Below are 10098 nucleotides of genomic sequence, written 5' to 3' on the forward strand. Positions count from 1 at the left end.
TGTTTTCATGAGGGTGTTCTTGACTAATATTAACATTTATCCTCATCTGTTTTGGAGTTGCTGAAGTAAAATGAATTAAGAATAGATTTTTAAGCCCAGCCCTGATGGTTCACACCTATAATCCTAACTACTCAGGAAGCTGAGGTATGAAGAGCAAAATTCAAAGCCAGCTGGAAGTGGAACAGTGGCCCAAGTGGTAGCTCTCTATTCTTGAGCAAAAGGAGCTCAGGAACAGTATTTAGGCCCTGAGTTCAAGCTTCAGTATCTACCCATTATATATATACATACATATATATATGTATATATATAAATTTATTTAACTGCACCTATTGAGGACCTATGGTATCACAACATGCTAGGTGGCATCACAGGTAGACACACACAGCATGCTAGGTTACATTTTTCTTCTTTTAATAAGCCTCCTAATACAAGCTTATTATTCTTTGGCTCCACCCACATGACTACATCTATTCTTAATTCTCTTTTAAGGCCCTACCTCCAAATGCTACTGACCTATGAATTTGAGGATTAAGATTCTAACTTTTGAATTCTGTAGTGACACACCCATACTATTTAAATCCACAAAATTTGAGTAAACAGTAAGCAGTAAACATAATATGATTGGGCCTGAACAGAACTAATAATAGACATCCTCTAAGCAAGAAGAAATTTTTTTTTTGTTAGTACTGGGGTTTGACTCAGGATCTCACATCTGCTCAGCTTCCTTGCTCAGAGAAGGCACTCTACCACTTAAACAACACCTCCAGCCTGGCTTTTTGCTTGCCATTTTGGAGATGGAGTCTCATGGGCTTTTCTACCCAGGGCTAAGCAGAGAACCTCCAGATCTCACATTTCTAAGTAGCTAAGGTGTGAGCCAAGGGGGTTTGGCCATTCTTTCATTAAAAACAATAGTTTGGATACTAATTCTTGCCAGTTTTATTTTATTAGTGTATATTAATTGTATAAAGAGATTTCATTGCATCATTTCAATGAATGCATTGCAGTTTCCTTTGGTCATATTCATTCCCTCTATTACTCTTTCTCATTCTCTCCTTTTTTATACAGACTAATGGATTTCATTCCAGTGTTTTCATATGTGCAGATGGTATATCATCATCTCTTTTCACCTCACCCTTCCTGTTGGCAACCCCCATCCCCAAACACTTTTGCATCATGTTATTTTGTTCTTTTTTTAAGTCTTTTTTTTTTTTAATTCTGCATATGAGCAAAAACATGCAGTGACTGTCTTTCTGGATTCTGCCTATTTCACTTAATGTAAATTGATGATCTACAGTTTCATCTGTTTTCCTGAAAATGACATTGACTTCATTCTTTTTCATGGCTGAATTGGATGCCATTGTGTACACAATATTATTTTTTTTCCTTTTTTATTATCTTTAAGTAGTTGTACAAAGGGGTTTCAAATCAACAGGTTAGTTTGTACATATTGATCAATGTTACTTTTTTCATCATTCTCTCTCATTTCATTTTTTTATCCTTTTACCATAGCTTGTTTATTATAAATAACACTGCTATAAATTTGAGTGTGCAGGTGTCTGCATCATGTGCTGACTTACATTCCTTCAGATAGGCCATTCTTTGCTAGTTCTCTGCAAGGAACACTGAGGCTTACTCTTTCATTGTACTTCACAAAGATGAAAAAGAAAATAAATAAAATAGGACAGAGGAAACAGGTGGAGAAGCAAGGAGACCAGGAACTTGTTATTTCAATGATCTAAGTGAGAGATGATGGCTTGCACCAGGGCAGTAGCTATGGTGGTGTAGAGAGTGAGAAGAGTTTGGTTTTCTATAAATAGACCTTAGGAGATTTGCTCTTGGCTCAGCTGAGAGATTTAAGAGAAAGAGACTATTTTCTTAATTGCTTTCCCTGCTTCTGTCTTCGCCTCATTCACAGAAGCCAGAGCCATCATACTAATGTCATCATGTCTTCAGAAAAACTCGAATAACTTCTCATCACCTATTCTAAAATCTAATTTTCCACTCTCTCACATGCATCGTGACCTTCCCCTCTCCCTTCAGCATACTGGGTCCCATGTTACTGTCTCCTTTATGTTCATGCTGTGGACCTTTGCATTCCATGTCTCTTATCCTGCAAATATTACAGGAAGGGATAGGGGATACACTCAGGCTCCTTGCCACAGGTGAAAACTTCCTAAATAAAGACCCAGAAACACAACAAATCAAAGAAAGGCTGGACAAATGGGATTGCATTAAACTGCAGAGCTTCTGCATGGCAAAGGACATAGCTAGTAAGATCAATAGAAAACCCACAGACTGGGAGAAGATCTTTACTAGCCATACAACAGACAAGGGTCTCATATCTAAAATATAATTAGAGCTCAAAAAATCAAATACCCCCAAAACAAATCTTCAAAGAAACAACCATTAATAAGCGGGTTAAAGACTTAGGAGAGACTTCTCTAAAGAGGAAATAAAAATGGCCAATAGACACATGAAGAAATGTTCAACATCTCTGACCATAAAAGAAATACAGATCAAAGCCACATTGAGATTCCTCACCCCAGTTAAAATGACTATAATCAAGAAATCTAATAACAACAGATGCTGGAGGAGATGTGACCAAAAGGAAACATTATTGACTGTTGGTGCGAATGTAGTCCTAGCAGAGGTACATATGTACATAAAACATACAACCAATAAAATGATGCTAATAGAAATGATCTCCATGATATGGAAGCAAGAGGGATTTTGCGTTTTTTTTCTCTTTTTTTTCTGTACTGTCTGTAGTTATTTCTTTTGTCTTTTTTTTTTCTCATCTGGTTTATTTTCCATGGTCACGGTTTCTGATTGAGGGACCCTTTGTCTTGTGTATAAGTTTATCTGCTTTGGGGAAACAAGGGGAATCACAGAAATGGTGGGACAAAGGGTGAACCAATGCAACAGGGAGATTCACTAGACACTATGTTGGAAATGAACTTTACAAATTGAGGGGGAGGGTCACAGGGCAGGGAAAGCAGGAGAAAGTGAGAGAGGGCTAGCACTGTTTGAAAAGAATTATACTCATCGGAGGAATATCAAACCCAATTTCAAACTCTACTATAAAGCCATAGTAATCAAAACAGCTTGGTATTGGCATAAGAACAGACCTCAGGACCAATGGAATAGAATTGAAAACCCAGAAACGAACCTACAGACCTATAGCGAACCTACAGACCTATAGCCATCTAATCTTCGATAAGGAAGCTAAAACAATAGAATGGAAGAAAGACAGCCTCTTCAGTAAATGGTGCTGGCAAAATTGGTTAACTACATGTAGAAAACTAAAGCTAGATCCTTATATATCACCCTGCACCAGAATCAACTCCAAATGGATCAAAGACCTTGAACTCAAAGCAGACACTCTGAAAACATTACAGGATGGAATAGGAGAAACCCTAGGTCTCCTTGGCTCAGGCCGAAATTTTCTGAATAGAGACCCGGAAACACAACAAATCAAAGAAAGGTTGGACAAATGAGATTGCATAAGGTTGCAGAGCTTCTGCAGGGCAAATGACATAGCTAGCAAGATCAATAGAAAGCCCACCGATTGAGAGAAGATCTTTACTAGCCATACAACGGACAAGGGTCTCATATCTAAAATATACTTGGAACTCAAAAAATTAAACCACCCAACAACAAATCCTCAAAGAAACAACTGCCCAATAAATAAGTGGGTGAAAGACTTAAAGAGAAGCTTCTCTGAAGAAGAAAGAAGGATGGCTAATGGACACATGAAGAAATGTTCAGCATCCCTAGCCATAAAAGAAATGCAAATCAAAACAACATTGAGATATCACCTCACTCCAGTTAGAACAGCAAAAATCAAGAACTCTAACAACAACAGATGCTGGAGGGGATGTGGACAGAAAGGAACCTTACTTCATTGTTGGTGGGAATGTAAACTTGTTCAACCACTTTGGAAAGCAGTATGGAGGTTCCTCAAAAGACTTCACATAGATCTCCCCTATGATCCAGCAATCCCACTTTTGGGCATTTACCCAAATGTATACAAACAAGACCACACTAAAGCTACCAGCACAACTATGTTTATTGCAGCATTATTTACCATAGCTAAGATATGGAACCAACCCAGATGCTCCTCAGTAGATGAATGGATCAAGAAAATGTGGTATATATACACAATGGAATTCTATGCCTCCATCAGAAAGAATGACATTGCCCCATTTGTTATGAAATGGAAAAACTTGGAAAAAATTATATTAAGTGAAGTAAGCCAGGCCCAAAGAAACATAGGTCCCATGGTTTCCCTTATTTGCAATATCTAGTATAGGTATGAGTCAAGCAGAAAAGGTCAGATAATGTGATGTTAGGAAAACGAACCCTTAAATATGTATTTTAATGTTTTCGTTTCTTTCATGCATGTGTTTCTAACGCATTTATAAGATCATTTCTTTGTTGCTTTGTATGTCCCTCCCCCACAGTGTAACCCCCGCTTTCACTTTATTTGATGTCAGTATAACATGTGGAGGAGATGGGGACAAACAAGTCGTGTAAGGATTCAGGTGGATCTGTTGCAACAAGGAGAATTACAAAATGTCATGTCAAAGCAAGCTTTACAATGTCGGTGTGGGGGGGGAGGGGGGTATGATTGGGTGGGGGGGAGGGGGGAGGCTGGCAAGGGAGGTGAAGGGTAAACAAAGGAGGAGGCTGCAATGCTTGGTAAGAAATGTATGCATTATCCTGCCAATGTAATTGTAACCCCTCTGTACAGTATGTTCTCAAATAAAATTAAATTAAATTAAAAAAAAGAATTATACTCATTAACTTACTTATGTAACTATAACCCCTCTGTACATAACTTTTACAATAAAATAAAATCTCTTTAAACATGAACGGACTACTTTTTTCCTTGCCTCCTTCAGATCTTTAGTCTAAAGTCACTTGCCTTAATTATCCTTAATTATCACGTCTGAAATTGAATGTCAACCCCTTACACCTCCAGGAGGCTTTATTTCCTTTAAAAAAATGAATTTCTTAACAAAATGCTGAAATACGAATACAGGTTGACCCATTGTAACAATGAGGTGTACAAGACACTATGTTGAAAATGAACTTTACAATTTCGGGGGACGGGAAGGAGTTGGGGAGGTAGAAAGAGAAGGGATGATAGGGGAAAAACAAAGAGGAGGTAATAATGCTCTGTAAGAAATGTACTCATTACCTTACTCATGTAACTGTAACCCCTCTGTACAGTGTCTTTACAATAAAAATATATACAAAAATAAAAATAAACATATTATGTAAAAAAATGGATTTATAGGGGCTGGGAAGATGGCTCAGTGGTAGAGTGCTCACCTTGCATGCATGAAGCCCTGGGTTTGATTCCTCAGCACCACTTAAGCAGAAAAAGCCAGAAGTGGTGCTGTGGGTCCAGTGGTAGAACACTAGCCTTGAGCTGAAGCACTGAAAGATTGCACCCAGGCCCAGAGTTCAGGCTCCACCATGGACCAAAAAAGAAAAAAAATAGATTTCTATATATAGTGGACAGACTTCTCCTCCCATTCCAGCCTCTGTTCTCCATCACTGGTGCTATGCCTATAAGCACGTCATACTATGCAGAAGGTGAACTGTGCAGACAGAATTAAAGTTTTTAATACTTTATATGTAACTGAGACAATCCTGAATTATTCAAACGGATCCAACATAATAAACACAGATCCCTAAGAATTGAGAGAGCTAAACAAATTTTCACTAAGAAATGTTAAGCTGATTTGTTTTAAAGTGAAGGCTAGTGAGCATATGTGAAATTTACAAGGATCCCAAGGGCTAGAGCAGGAAACATATAACTAAAGGTCAAGTAGAACATGTTATGTGTTTAATAGCTTTGACAAAAAAAACAAAGTTGTATTTACAAATTCAGGCCCAAGACAGCAGATTATACAAGTTAACAGTGAGTGTCTATGTTAGAAATGAACTATACAACTTGTGGCAGGAGGGAGATCAGGAGGGAAAATAACTGGGAGGAAATGAAGGAGGGGTGAAACTGTTCAAAAGAAATGTAGTTATTGGGCTGGGAAGATGGCTCAGTGGTAGAGCACTCGTCTTGTAGGCCTGAAGCCCTGGGTTCGATTCCTCAGCACCACATAAGCAAAAAGAAAAAAGCCGAAAGTGACGTTGTGGCTCAAGTAGTAGAGCTCTAGCCTTGAGCTGAAGAGCTGAGGGACAGTGCCCAGGCCCAGAGTTCAGACCCCAGGACTGGACCCCCCTCCAAAAAGAAATGTAGTTATTATCTGACTTATGTAACTGTAACCCCTGTGTACATCACCTTTACAATGAAAAAAATTAACAATAAAACGGTGTGTCCAACTTGTCGTATTCTTAAGCAACCCTACAATAGCTTGTTCTAGAGAACACAGATTCAGGAGTTTATTTAGTCAGATATACTTAGTAATCTCTAAAAGACAGATAGGTCTACTCAAGTTCTACAATTTTCTTGAAATATTATGAATTCACATGCTTTTAGAAAAAGTTATATATATGTGTGTGTGTGTGTGTGTGTGTGCATATATAATAATCCATGACTTTTTTTCTATTTTTCCTGCTTTTTAAATAAATTTCAACTTTTGGATTTTCTGCAGTTATTTTCTTGAGTCAAATAGTTATAATATATACCTATGTATATGAATATTTGATGTCATAATATTTTTCTCTAAAACCATTCGAAGAGTCTATATCTTTCACTAAATGTGTTAAAATAGTTCATATATATTGGCATTATAAAAATTAGATTCTATAGCTGAATTCCCATCAACTTCATTCTTTATTTTTTAATGTGAAAATACCATACAGAGGAGTTACAATTACATGGGCAAGGTAATGAATACATTTCTTATCAAGCATTGTTGCCTTCTCCTTTGTTTCCCCTTCCCATCTCCCCCTCAACAATTTATTTCCTATAAAAATTCAATATTAAGAATATCCAATTTCTTAATTATCTGTATCACATTCTCCAGACCAATATCCATCATCAGGCAATTAGCAACTTGTTAAAAATTTACAAGATAGTCCCTTTTATAGTGGGAAATTTTCTACTCCCATTCATATTGGTCTGAGTATTCTTCTAGCAACTATAAGCTGTTTACCTTAAATATCTAAAAACAAAAACAAAGAGTTTATTTGTTTGGTTAGTTGGTTCATTTTTAAAGATTATGTCTGTCACCCACTGTGATTATAAGGATATACCACTACACTTAGCTCACAGAAAAAGTTTTTACTCAAATACTTAATTTCCACAACAGCTATACTTGTCTCTCCTCCCTAATGAAGCCCTTTCTTTACTTATTAATGTTCTTCCAGACCTACAGTGGGTTTTATTAAGATATAAAGAAAGCCATTCATCCAGGGAACCCAGACATGGGTTCTAAGCATTTAAACTACCAAGTTGTGTATAGATATATTTTTCAAAATTAACTACATTAAATAGCCATAGCTTTAAGTCACTATGATAAGGCGTTGTCTCCAGCTTAAGATGATAGTTAAGTTCTTTTAATTTAATCATCTCCTTTGCTATGGTTCATGCCATTAATACTATTAGAAAATAATGCCCTAATAAAAGATTTTATTTAAACTGAGCAAAAACCATGTCTAAGTATTTGTGGGAATTTTATATTTGTCTGTGATTTGACTAATATTTTCTTAAATATTTCAATCTTATTATTGATTGAGAATTTCTTTAAGATGAAAAAGATACAAAAGACAAAGCAGGGACTGGGAAGGTGGCTCAGTGGTAGAGCGCTTGCCTTGCATGCATGAGGCTCTGGGTTCGAATCCTCAGCACCACATAAGCAAAAAGAAAAAAGCCGGAAGTGGCACTGTGGCTCAAGTGGTAGCGCTCTGCCTTGAGCTGAAGAGCTGAGGGACAGCACCCAGGCCCAGAGTTCAGTCCCCACGACCGGACCCCCCCACACACACACACAAAAAAAGGAAAAGGCAAAGCAGTGTACAATCGAATCAACTACATATCACTCTTAACCTACACCGAACATATTTTATAGAAAAATAAAACCTTCTCTGAATTTTGTCTCCTTATGTTAAATAAGTGAAATTAAATGTGTCGTGAAGCTGGGTGCCAGTGGCTCACATCTGTAATCTTAGCTACTCGGGAGGCGGAGATCTGAGGCTCAAGGTTCAAAGCCAGCCCAGGCAGAAAAATACATGAGTCTCTTATCTCCAATTGAAAACTCAGAAAAATCAGAAGTGGTGCCATGGCTCAAGTAGTAAAGCACAAAAGAAGCTCAGGGACAGTGGCCAGGCCCTGAGTTCAAGCTCAGGACCAAAAACAACAACAAAAATGTGTGATGGTATTATCAGATATTCTCTTTCTACTTTCAAGTTAATAATATAATGTGAAATGCCTTTAGTGACTGTAACAATCACAACAGAATCAGTTATTAAAGAAGTACCAAAGGAGAAGGAGACTACTCTTGGTTAAAAGTACACAGTTAAGATATTCCCCTATTGGGAATGTAAACTTGTTCAACCACTTTGGAAAGCAGTATGGAGGTTCCTCAAAAGACTTCACATAGAACTCCCCTATGACCCAGCAATCCCACTTTTGGGCATTTACCCAAATGTTTACAAACAAGACCACACTAAAGCTACCAGAACAACTATGTTTATTGCAGCATTATTTACCATAGCTAAGATATGGAACCAACCCAGATGCCCCTCAGTAGATGAATGGATCAAGAAAACGTGCTATATATACACAATGGAATTCTATGCCTCCATCAGAAAGAATGACATTGCCCCATTTGTTAGGAAATGGAAAAACTTGGAAAAAATTATATTAAGTGAAGTAAGCCAGGCCCAAAGAAACATAGGTCCCATGGTTTCCCTTATTTGCAATATCTAGTAGATGTATGAGTCAAGCGGAAAAGGTCAGATAATATGATGTCAGGAAAATGAACCCTTAAATATGTATTTTAATGTTTTTTTCTTTCATGCATGTGTTTCTAACGCATTTATAAGATTATCTCTTTTTTGCTTTGTATGTCCCTCCCCCACAGTATAACCCCTGCTTTCACTATATTTGATGTCAGTATAACTTGTGGAGGAGATGGGGAAAAACCAGTTGTTTAAGGATACAGGTGGACCTGTTGCAACAATGAGAAGTACAAGTTGTCATGTCCAAAACGAGCTTTACAACGTTGGTGCGTGGGTGGTGGGGGGGAAGGGGGAGTAGGAGAAGGATTGGGATTGGGGGGGAGGGTGGAGGCTGGGAAGGGATGAGAAGGGTAAACAAAGGAGGAGGCTGCAATGCTTGGTAAGAAATGCACACATTATCCTGCCCATGTAATTTTAACCCCTCTGTACAGTATGTTCACAAATAAAATTAAATTAAATTAAAAAAAAAGTTATTCCCCTATTGGGAATATAGGTCTATGTGTTTGAGGAAAAAGGGCTGGTCCTTCTAGAATGAAGGATGCCCACTGTAGTGAGCTTCCTCTCAACTAACTAGTTGGTGTCTTTGGTGAACAGGGCTATGCAGTGGGCATAGTGGATTCATCCCAATGCCTCCCTGATAATCATGTTCCTGGTGAATGGCTTATTATCTAGGTATTCCCATGAACATAATTTTCTAATGTGTTTTCTGGCATCACATATCTATTCACTATGCCTACTTTGGGGAGGTTTTTAATTCCTTTCTGTACTGAGTCCTATAATGATCTGGCAGTTCAACTTTTCTTGACATGGTCTATTATTTTCTAGGCTTCTAGGAGCCACTCCCACAACAAGTTTATGCCAGCTGGTTATGCTCTGACTTAACTTTGATAATAGGACTTGCAACCAGAAGTAGAAACACATTTAGCTCCTGGAAAAGACAGTTCTTTCCTTTTGAGGAGAAAGGTTTCTGTAATGTCTCTTCTGAGTGATAGTTTTCATTAGGAGAAGGATAATTCTGCATGGCCAGAAGATTTAAAAGAAGCCTGCTAAGTGAAAACCTTTAAAGACATCTGGAGAGATTTTTGACATCCAACATGTAAGATGTTCAAGCTAGAATCCTGACTTTAGAATAACTGATTTATCTCAGTTGTCATTCAACTCTCATCAGAG

This window comes from Dipodomys merriami, unplaced genomic scaffold, assembly GCF_024711535.1.
Source record: "Dipodomys merriami isolate MVZ:Mamm:240054 unplaced genomic scaffold, mDipMer1.0.p SCAF_9, whole genome shotgun sequence".
NCBI lineage: Eukaryota > Metazoa > Chordata > Mammalia > Rodentia > Heteromyidae > Dipodomys > Dipodomys merriami.